Below are 12392 nucleotides of genomic sequence, written 5' to 3' on the forward strand. Positions count from 1 at the left end.
TGTGTTCCCCATCCTGAACCTATAACTACTCTTCAGAATAATGTTTTTAAAAGTACAAACCAAGATATATACTATTATAATCTAATAAGTTATTAAAATATTAAACAAATATGCTGCATAGTAATGCCTCATTCCTAAAACATTAAGTGCAAGATCTAGAAGTAGGCCTATTAACAATGGTAATTTTAAATCACAAATGACAATTTAAGATATCTGCAACAACTATATTATGCTATGAGAATATCTGTCCTATTGGTGACAAAAACCATAAATACTATCAGGTCTGTTTTGCTACCCTCATTCAAGGAAATTCCTCATTAGCGGAAATGCTAAACTTCCCTTGGAGACTGGGAAAATAACAATTATTTTCCTGTCCAAGTTCATTGATTTTGCTTCCATTTTGAGAGTCTATGGACTCACTTTAAGAACCCCAACACTAGTGGAAGAGAAACATATTATTTAAAGATATATTTATATATATATATTTGTATACTGAGCCCAACATGTATTTCATAAATATCTTGTGTGCAAAAGCTTTTTATTTAGACTTGCATGGTATATTATACATTAATCAGCCCAGTATTTTCTGACCCCAAACAGAAATGTTCAAGACATGACAGAAGATTTTGAAATATTTGGACAGGATTTATAACTACTGTTCAAGAAAAAGCAAATTACTGATTCGAGAAATTATTTTACCCAGGTGTTTGTGAAAGATATATAAACTATTAGAAACAGTCATTACTGTAACAAATTTTCTTGGATAAAAAAAATAAAATTCTAAGTCATCTTGTTCCCTAGGAATAACATACGTGTTTTAACAGCAAGTTGAAACTCTCCACTGCTTGTCTAAACTCCAGAAACACAAACTAACGTTAATATTAGTCTATAAAGAACTCTTCAGAAGATCGTTTCACCTACATTCTTTTGGCACAGGACATAATCAGCAGTCAAGCTGAGGCTGAGAACTGACAGGCAAGTTTACCTTCCCATTCCTCTCCAACCCAAGCACAAATATGCAGGAGTTGACTAGATAGAAGAATCTGAGTTTGATAACTTTCATCAAACATTTATGGGTTAATCACTCTGAGAGATGGTGGCATTATAAGATGAAGAGCCAAGCCTGTGCCCTTAATAGGTGTCAACAAGCAGAAAAGCTTATAGCCTATCTGAATGAAAAACAAGTTTCACAATTAAGGTCAGGTGTCTTGAGGTCCAGATCCAAACACACTGTGGGTGGTTCTAGAGGAATGGACAGAGAATTGTCTGGGGCTGACACATAAGGCTTACTGAACAAGGAAGGATAGTCATATTCAAACCTGAATGAAGTAATAGACACCGCCTGGTAATACTCAGGACTTCCCTGACAGCTCAATAGGTAAAGAATCCACCTGCAATGCAGGAGACCCCGGTTTGATTTCTGGGTTGGGAAGATCCACTGGAGAAGGGATAGGCTACCCACTCCAGTACTGGGCTTCCATTGTGGCTCAGCTGGTAAAGAATCTGCCTGCAATGCGGGAGCTAACTGGAGGAGGGCATGGCAACCCAGTCCATTATTCTTGCCAGGAAAACCTCAGAGGAGCCCTGAGGGCTACAGCCCATAGGGTCACAAAGAGTCGGACACGGCTGAAGTGATTCAGCATGCATAGTCACACTAGAAGTAGAGATGAAACCACCCACCCATTTTATAGAAGGATCTTCTGAGCACAGAAGGGTCTTCTGAGCAGGTGGCCCAATATGGCCTTTTAGGCAAGTGACTTTCAAACAAAAGGGGTGTGGGAAATAAGCTGTATTTTGCCCTACATAAAGCTTAAGTGTTGTCAGATTGGTTTTTGTTTAGACCCAGCTCACGCTATCCGTGGGCTGTGAGAACAATCAGTCTCAAGGACAGAAGCAGTACGCGCTAAGACAAGTCAGTCAAACACCTGAGTGAACTAAGGGTTGAGGTGAGCACCTTTTCTTTACTGAAGGGCCAAAGAATGAAAATCCAGCCAGTCTTGGGGAGTTTCTAGTGTGCTGAGATTCACTTTCATGCATTGGAGAAGGAAAGGGCAACCCATTCCAGTGTTCTTGCCTGGAGAATCCCAGGGACGGGGGAGCCTGGTGGGCTGCTGTATACGGGGTTACATGGAGTTGGACATGACTGAAGTGACTTAGCAGCAGCAGCAGTGTGCTGAGAACCAAATACAGAGGACCCCATCGTTCACTGTACAGACAGTCACTGATTTTTTTCAAAAGCAATTAAATGCCGTTTCCCCCAATCAGCAAAAGAGAGGAAAAAAAAAAAAAAAGGAGTAGAAAGGTACAGACTGAAAACACAAACAGCAAAGAGAAAAGGACCTGTAAAAAGAAACAACAAAAGAGAAACAAGGAAATGCGCCTTCCTCTACGCCTCTACTGGAATTTAGTTAGGCCGTAACTGCAGTCCAGAATACACTGGCTTTTTTTTAACAGTCATACTATCTTGTTGGGCACAAATTAGACTTTTAAAAAAAGAAAGCTGAAACACTGTTAAACCAAGCCTTCCTATTCTGTACTTATACAAGTGATTTTTCTAGATGTAAATGCAGGATTTCATTTCCTAAAAAAAGTATTTTAAATTTCATCTTTGATTCATCACATTACCTGAACCTATCTAAATTTATGCTAAGTACTTGGAAGCCCCAGAAAAGAGAGGTAGGAAGAACAAGACCAGAAATTTCTAACGCTTACTCCACTTCAAAAATTGAAGGCATGTCCCCTCCCAGAGGAGTGGAGGAAAGACTTGAAATGACAGGAATCCTCTTGGCAGGTCATTTATGTTGGTGGAATGCGCCACACCCAATTTTGGGAACCCTGGTTTAAAAGGGTTCAGATCTTCAGCAGGGTAAAAGTAAACACCAATTTTGGAAACTCCTTGAAGTGCAGGTGAATTAAAGGACCCCTACGTCATTTCTAATTGTGAATAATAAATAAGACCACATGATCTTTCCCAGGATCAGAGATTCATTTTTCAGTGAGACTTCAGAGGTTACCTACTCCAACTCCTGCCCAAAGCAGTACTTTTTTGAACATAAAGAATGTCGTGAAAAAAAAGATCCATGATGATTGCTTTCTATTTTGTATCATTCACAGTTTAAGAATAACACTAAAAAGCCAAAGTGGGGGCTGTTGAGGAATAATACTCAGAAAACAGAATTTCCAATAGTGAAATAAAAACTGTGCAGAAAATAATATGACATTCCAACTTTTCTTATTTGTAAAGAGATGCGTGGAACAATTAGCTCTTTTGTTGCAAATTTGTTTATTAATGCAGAAGACCTAAAAATAGACATTTTTAGCAGTCAAGTTACTACTGGTGAAACACAATGAGTTCATGTTTATTAGACATTCAGGTGTTTTACTGTAAAATGATCATTCACAATTTTGCTCACTTTTTTTCCTACTGGGTTGTTTGTCTTGCTGATTTGTATACATATTTCAAACAAGACATTTTACTGTATCTATGTATTTTATGTAGCTTGCCTATTTACTCTCGTAATGGTGTATTTTGACAAACAGAAATTATTCATTTTAACACAGTCCAATCTGTCCATCTTTCCCTATATGATTAACATTCTTTGGTGTGTGCGCTATTTAAGAATCTCTGCTATTCCAAGGTTAGGAATCTGTTTCTCTATGCTTTCTTTTAAATGCTTAATCCTTCACACACTTAAATCTGACTTTGGTTTTTGTGTACGCTGGTAAAAGGTCAAGGAACAAGTTTTCTTCTGTTGGGACCTCCAATAGACTTCAGAACTGTTCTACTGAAAAGATGATCCACATCTTTATACTCCACATTTGTCATTGTGGCTGTTGTGTGGAGAATAAACTGCTGCTGCTGCTGCTAAGTCACATCAGTCGTGTCCGACTCTGTGGGACCCCATAGACGGCAGCCCACCAGGCTCCCCCGTCCCTGGGATTCTCCAGGCAAGAACACTGGAGTGGGTTGCCACTTCCTTCTCCAATGCATGAAAGTGAAAAGTGAAAGTGAAGTCGCTCAGTCGTGTCCGACTCTGTGCGACCCCACGGACAACTCCTCCATCCATGGGATTTTCCAGGCAAGAGTCCTGGAGTGGGTTGCCACTGCCTTCTCCAGGAGACTAAACTATGAGGGAACAAGTGTGAAAACAGGAAGACCACTTAGAAGACTACTGCAATAAGCCAGATGAAAGCTAGGGATGGATTTAATTGTTCTGACCCACTGAGGGAGGTACTATTAAATCCCCATTTCACTAATGAGGAAAAATAATTTGCCCAAAGTCAAAGAATTGAAAGATCTACAATGCAGGGTTGTCTTGACACCAAATTCTTAACATTCTTTTATACTGCCCTACTTTCCAGTGGAGGTTTAGGACACAATTCTTACATTCTGATCATATATGCAGACACTTGGCAGGTCCCAAATATATTATTTTTTTCTCTTTTGAGCCTTCCAAGCAGTCTCTATCAATCAAGTGATTTAGCATTGGATGTGAAATGTATTCCTAATGAAAAGAGGGACCAACAACAAATCATCCCCCAAATGATTGGCAGCAAAGTCCAACTACTCCCAAGGTTGGCTCTGGATGCGATAGCAATGTAGTTACGCTGGTTTCACTCAATTGTTTTTAGTTTTCACAAAGGGCATATGATGATGTTACTCTTGCTTCAAGTGCCTTTTAGAAAAATATTTATTATTTTCATGTCTTTCTGGGCCTCAGTTTCCTAATCTGTAAGAATAAACAAGTTGGACAATATTAGAGGTTGCATAAAAGCATCCTGCAAGATTGTTCTGTGGGGCCAATGAAGGGATTTGTTTGTGTATACGTTTTAAACAATTAAAAAAAATCAATTGCTATGCCAGCCAAGAGCACACACCTTGTGGAACACTCCTGTTTTGGGGAATGTAACTAACTCCCTGAAGTCAGGTTCTTTGGGGAACTGCTCCACCTGCTGTGGTCTAGAATTTAGGGCTGCTTTTGCCCTGAGGCCCACTTGCTCCAACACATCTGACAAGAGTATGGTGCGAAAAGCAAAGCACACTCCTTCCTGGGAGACAGGGCTTTACTCTGTTGACCAACTTGGGCTCGTGAACTCTCCAGCTGCTTTGCTGAACCTTCTTGAGAGTACACAGCAGTGCAGGACTCTTCCACTTTCTCTTTTTCACTCTCAATGTCTTAGGTTGCTGTCGGAATTTGCTGAGCAGCTATTACCTGCAAGGAGGCACTGTGGAAAGGTGCTTTACTTACACTGCTGGTAGCACTGCTAGTTTTATTTTTCATCTTCCTAGATATCCTGTTAATACCAAGGAGTCACTGAAGGAAGCTGTGAGATATGACAGTAAATTTTCAGGATCTCTCAATCTACAGGTTTCTAGAAACCTGCCCCAGTTGTATGTGCTCTTTTCCTACCAACGTGTGCTGTCTCTTTAGGTGTATTTGACTCTTTGCGACCCTATGGACTGTAGCTCGTCAGGCTCCTCTGTCCTCTGTCCATGGGATTCTCCAGGCAAGAATACTGGAATGGGCAGCCATGCCCTCCCTCCAGCGGATCTTTCTGACCCAGGAATTGAACCCACACCTCTTTATGTTTCTTGCATTGGCAGGTGGGTTTTTTTTTACCACTAGCACCACATGGGAAACCCAATAATATTTTTATGAGGAAATGACCAGAGAAAGAGATATCATGGAAGATGTAGCTGGCTCAGTATTTATTTCTGTAGCAGTTTAGTGAGTACTTGAAAATTTCCAAAAAAGTTTAGTAATTTCAATGAATAGACACTATTCAAGAAAGAACTGTTGACTTCACGAGTAACAGCACAAATTAGAACAAATAGTTTCCCTATTTGCCTGAAAGCCAATATTATTTCAAGTTCATTCAGGCCTACTGATTTACATTCAAATTCAAAAATCTATTAAATAAAAAAACTCCATAACCATATCTTATTTTTTTTAAAAAATCTTTATTTATTTGGCTGTGTCGAGTCTTAGTTGTGGCATGTGGGATTCTAGTTCCCTGACTAGGGATCGAACCCAGGTCCCCTGCATTGGGAGCTTGGAGTCTTAACCACTGGACTAACAGCAAGATCCCTATCACTCTATTTTCAATGAGCAGCATTAGACTATTTTTCTTAAAAGACAAAGGCTTAACCTAGAAAAAGAATTCCTGTATATGTCAAAAACTACCTAGATCAACACTGATGTTCAGTCACCCAGTTGTGTCCAATTCTTTGTGAACCCATGGACTGCAGCATGCCAGGCCTCCCTGTCCCTCACCATCTCCTGGAGTTTGCCCATGTTCACGTTCATTGCACTGGTGATGCCATCCAGCCATCTCATCCTCTGACGCCCTCTTCTCCTTCTGTCCTCAATCTTTCCCAGCATCAGGGACTTTTCCAGTGAGTCATCTATTCACATCAGATGACCAAAAACAGTCCTTTCATTGAATGTTCAGGGTTGATTTCTCTTAGGATTGACTGGTTTGATCTCCTTGCTGTCCAAGGAACTCTCAAGAGTCTTCTCTAGCACCATAGTTCAAAGGCATCAATTCTTTGGTGTTCTGCCTTCTTTATAGTCCTGCTCTCACAACCATATATGACCACTGGAAAAAACATAGCTTTGACTATATGGACCTTTCTGTCAGCAGAGTAATGCCTCTGCTTTTCAACACACTGTCTAGGTTTGTTATCACTTTCCCGCCAAGAAGCAGTCGTCTTCTGATTTCATGGCTGCACTCACCTCCCACAGTGATTTCTGAGCCCAAGAAGAGGAAATCTGTCACTACTTCCACCTTTCCCCCTTCTATCTGCCATGCAGTAATGGGACCAGATGCCATGATCTTAGTTTTTTTTAATATTTAGTCTTAACTGACTCTTTTACTTTCCTCCTTCACCCTCATCAAGAGGCTCTTTAATTCTTCACTTTCTGTCACTATCAACATCACAATGTTTCAAAATATTTCAATAAATACATCATGAGAACTTTTCTATATTTAGTTTTCAAAGAAACAATATAAAATCCTTACACAGGCAAATCTAAATACCTGGGCCCAAATCTGAATTTGGTCATGGTTCTATGAGGAGAATACCTTCCTCCCCCTTGGGTATCTTTGAAAACTCATTAATTACCTAACTCATTTACATATAGAGACGCTTTTCCTCTCTTCTTGTGGACGAACAGTACCAAAACTGTCATTCAATTTGAATCATACTAACCACCTGGAGAAACATAAAATACTGTCCTAAGAATGGGAAGATCCGTAATGCCTTTGGGTATATCTAAGCAGAGACTCAGGAACTCTGACCACTGGGTTCACATCTTGGCTGTTTTTCTCTCACTCGGTGAACGTGGCAAGTTACAAGTCATTGAACATCAATGGCCCCAACTCACTCTTTCAGTAAAACCAACCAAGTAACATGTACTTCACACAGTCCTGTACAATTTAATTAATGCTTATAAAGTAGTTGGAAACTCTTATCTGAAAGAACCTAGCACAATGCTAAATATTACAATCACAGCCTTCATTTTGGAAGCAACCTCTTTAAACTTACCGGAAGAAAAAAGAGCCTAAAAAGGAACTCAAACTAACAGATTTTTTTAAAAGGAAAGAGAGGGGTTTTTAACATAAATGCTTGCCTATTTTCTTCACAACAATTTGTTTAAGTATTATTGGCTAACATTTGTGCCAAGCATGCTGCTGGCTACATTGAAGATATTTAAATATCTAGTGCCAACAAGCACAGCTGCTGGACTCTCTATGCCCTCCTCTTGTTCACTCTGTGCCAAATTACTCACACAGCAATGAATGATGAGGCAGCAGCATAGGAAAATGCCAAGTGTGAGTGAGATTAGTGATAAACCAAAGGATCCCTACAGAGGTCAGTGATTAGCAAGTTCCCAGTTGTAATCACTTTTCTAACCCAGTCTTTATCTCATCATTTTATTCCACCTTAATTCTGCATCAACTTCTAGTGACAGGCATCAAACTATAAGCACCTTCCCAATTAATCCTGCAGAACTGCTACTGTACCAATAAAGGATCTCATTATCCTTGATAAGAACACACTGTCAGACCTGGGCAATTTGAATAGGCTTCAGAAATGACTTTTTGCGACTAAACCCGAGAGAAAGTAGTCTGAGACACAAACATTCACCAGTCTAGCTGTTCTTCCCATGCTCTCCATCCCTCCTCCTAAAATCAGATTCACAAACTAAACAAATAGGCAAGGATGAGAAGGTTTCTTACACAAAACAGTTTGCTTTTTAGTCACTGGAAAGCTGGAAGAGAAAATATTAACATGTAGGATTCAATATGAGAGGGTGAGGTAGGTAGGCAGAAATTGGGAATGAAGGAACACAGTAGAAAAAGAAAATATATTGATCAATTTTAGTTCTTTATCAAAACTTTCTAGACTATTTCATGGTCCATTTCAGAATCCATATCAAGGTATTCTTTACAGGTAGTTCAAAATCTAAACTCCACTTCTCTCAGAGATGTTACTTAATAATTACCTTTCTAACTTGTATCTGAATATGTATTCATATCTGTACTGCACTGTTGCTTTTCCTTAGATTCAGATTTTAAGTGTGTTTCCTCATTTCTCCAACCTCATGAAGTTTAAAACTTAGATACAAAGATACTTCATTTTTGTAATAATCCAACAGATTATAGAAACAGGAATTATCTCTTCACCTTTGGCTGCATTTCAGGAGGAAACATGGTAAATATGTATTCTCTAAAAACAATCAAGTAACCATAGTATCCTAACGTTTATGCTATTTCTTAAATGAAGAAGGATTCAAAATAATTCAATTGATGCTTTGCAACTTTCTAGCCAATTCTACTGAGCGATTTAATCCTTCAATAAACCTCAATCTTGTCTACTCCTCTAACTCCAAAAATAAAGGGAAAAAAAGAGAATCAGGTAAAAAAAATCACATCACCAAAAAACTGGGCTGGGGGAAGAGAGAATACAGCATGTTATCAAATTATTTTGGTAATCACATATGTAAACTTCTTGCATATAGAATGATAAACAAAACATTAAGCTCATTTTTGTTAACAACTCCTGTGATCTTCTCACATGTTTCTGTATTCTGGCTGTTTAATTTAGACAACGACCTTAACCAGGCAAGGTCAGTGTCTGAGTCTGTTTTTTATGGCACCCAGGGACCAGAAGGCAGATGCCACTTGTTCAGGGAACACTGGTCTGGAATTCAAGACTTGTTTTGTTTGCATGCCAGGAACAGATTCTACTCCAAGGCTCTATCTATGGCATACAGCCACGTGGAGGCAGAGAGACAGTTTAAGAGAACCATCCTCTAAAATAGCAGATAATGAATGACTGTTAATTAGCTAGTTTCCCTTGACAGCAAGAAATGGAATAAAAAAAGGAACTAGTCAATGGAACTGCTACCATGTAACAACTATCTAGTAAAAAACAGGGTAGTGAAATGAAACTAGGACAGAAATGGGAGCCAGGAGGGTCCTGTCTTTGTGTAAACTAGCAGTGTGACACGCGTAAACTAGCAGTGTGACATGCATAAATCATTAAACCTCCCCAGGAATCAGTTTCTCTACCTAAAGAAAGGAGTGAGGTGGAACAAGTTTGGACTGGATGATCTCTATTTCAATAGCCTATGAAACTGACATCCTCATCTACTTTGCTATCAATCAGGCACCCTCTTCTGACAGAATGTAAATTTGGGTACTGCTGGCACTAAAAGGAAGACAAGCTGCTAAAAAAATATAGGGACTTATGTAATAATGATGACATGCAGTTATAAAAATGAAGTATATAGGCAGTTCATCATACCTCTGTTTAGTACACTTTGATGTATTTAAACTGTGAAGCTGGTATTTGACTGTAGGAAACTGAAGTTAATATCAGGATTATTAAGACTTCATCCTACTCATATTAAGAAAAACTAAATGGTAATAAAATTTCTCATTAGGGCTGAACATTCTTCAGCTATACACTGCAGGAAGGTAAACACCACAGAAAATGTACAGATATGGAGCAACTGAAAGGAGACTATTTTCTTGAAACAGAGAAAGCCTCAAATAAAGCCTTAAATCCCTTTTACGGTCTGCTAAGGTTTAAATAAGGTTCTTGCTACATGTGGGTAACTATGAGGGCAGAGTATGAGACATTTCAGTTTTCAATGAGTGGCCTCTTGTACTGCAATTTACGACCATCCTACCTGTGTCAAAAGTTTGAAAACAAGAAAAGGCTTGCCTCATATTCTCAACAGGATATAATCCAGAGTGCATTTGTGAGTCAAACAACTCAAAGTAAGTTTTTTTCAAACACTCCGGCTCATTATAAATGGCTATACAAATCAATTTAAATTACTCACAGTATGTAAAACATTTGTTGAAGGGAGAAATGAAAAAATTAAAGAATAAATGAAGTAAGGAAAATCAGCGGGGCTTCCCTGGTAGCTCAGTTGGTAAAGAATCTGCCTGTAGTGCAGGAGACTGGCTGCAATGTAGGAGAATTGGGTTTGAACCCTGTGTCAGAAAGATCCCCTGAAGAAGGAAATAGGAACCCACTCCAGTATTCTTGCCTGGGAAATCTCATGGATGGAGGAGCCTGATGAGCTACAACCCATATGGCTGCAAAGAGTTGAACATGACTTAGCAACTAAACCACCAAAAGGAAAAAACGTAATAATGAAGAAGAGTAGGTATGGGAAAGTGGTGAAGAACAGAGACTCTGGATGCAGGATAACTAGGTTACTCCAACTCTTACTAACACTGTTACCTAAACTCTCTATCCCCTAGTTGCCTCAATGTTGTAATGGGATAATAAAAATTTTACTGAGTTTTTGTGAGGATAAAATGTATTAACATATAATGTGCTTAAAATAGGGAAAAACACAAGTGCTAATTCAGTATTAGCTACTATTTTAAAGAAAAATATATTGAATAAAAGACCCATAATATTTAGGATATTTATATATCCTAATAGCCTATCCTAAATATCAGTGCTTGAGGAAAGTCTTAAACAGAGGCAATAAAGAAGGTAGATTCCTGGGAAATAATTTAAATGGAACTAGTAGAAACTTTCAACGGTTTTCAAAATTCTTTATGCCTTTCATTTCATTCAAAGTCATTAAAAGCTAACGGTTTCACTCTTTCCTTAGCATTAATGAATGGGTAATTCTCTAGCACAATTTGTAGACTGGGTTACAAACAATCAAGTTTCTGTTCAAACACTGAATAAAGAGAACGATGAAGCAAAAACAGCACGCAAGGCATGAAAAAGGTAATAAAGAGTTTGAAGAGATATGAAAGCATATGAGGACAACCTAAAGTGGATTTTAACAGAATTGCAGATTCTGTAACATAGAGGATACAAGGTAGATGTAGCCCTTTACCTGCTTATTCCTTTTTTCTCAGGAGTTGGGGAAAATGGTTATGGGAGATTACCTTGGTTCTAAGACACTGGTTGAACAGAGCTTGGTTGCTGTCTGACGCTCATGTGAGACAGAGAAGCAGACCATCTTTATTAGGTAAAAAGGAAGAATTAGCATTGTTGCATTGTAAGGAGGTTTACACAGTGTGTAAACAAATGTGATGTTTACTACAAACTGGATTTTAAAAAGGCAGAGGAACCAGAGATCAACTGACAACATTCGTTGCATCATAGAGAAAGCAAGGGAATTGCAAAAAAACATCTACTTCATTTAGTCAAAGACTAAAGTCTTTGACTGTATGGACCACAACAAACTGGAAAAATCTTAAAGAGATGGGAATACCAGACCACCTTACCTGTCTTCTGAGAAACTTGTATGCAGGTCTAGAAGCAACAGTTAGAAACGGACATGGAACAATAGATTGGTTCAAAATTGGGAAAAGAATACATCAAGGCTATATATTGTCACCCTGCTTATTTAATTTATATGCAGAGAACATCATGTAAAATGCTGGGCTGGATGAAATACAAGCCAAAATCACGATTTCTGGGAGAAAGTTCAACAATCTCAGATACGCAGATGATACCACTCTAATGGCAGAAAATGAAGAGGAACTAAAGAGCTTCTTGATGAGGGGGAAGAGGACAGTCAAAAAGCTGGCCTGAAACTCAACATTCAAAAAACTAAGATCACGGTGTCCGGTCCCATCACTTCATGGCAAATAGATGGGGAAACAATGGGAACAGTGAGAGACTTTATTTCCTTGGGTTCCAAAATCACTGCAGCAGACATAAAATGAAAAGATGTTTCCTCCTTAGAAGAAAGCTATGACAAACCTAGACAGCATATTAAAAAGCAGAGACATCACTTTGCTGACAAAGGACTGTCTAGGTAAAGCTATGGTTTTTCCAGTAGTCATGTTTGGATGTGAGAGCTGGACCATAAAGAAGGCTGAAGGCCAAAGAACTGAAG

The 12392-nt window shown here is 38.8% G+C and overlaps 1 protein-coding gene across 6 annotated transcripts in view; it reads right to left on the reverse strand.

Moving 5' to 3' along the window:
* Window positions 1–12392, reverse strand: part of TCF12 (transcription factor 12) — a 390369-nt gene that overhangs the window by 123045 nt on the left and 254932 nt on the right. The gene's annotated exons all lie outside the window — the stretch shown is intronic.

Source organism: Odocoileus virginianus, chromosome 6, assembly GCF_023699985.2.
Source record: "Odocoileus virginianus isolate 20LAN1187 ecotype Illinois chromosome 6, Ovbor_1.2, whole genome shotgun sequence".
NCBI lineage: Eukaryota > Metazoa > Chordata > Mammalia > Artiodactyla > Cervidae > Odocoileus > Odocoileus virginianus.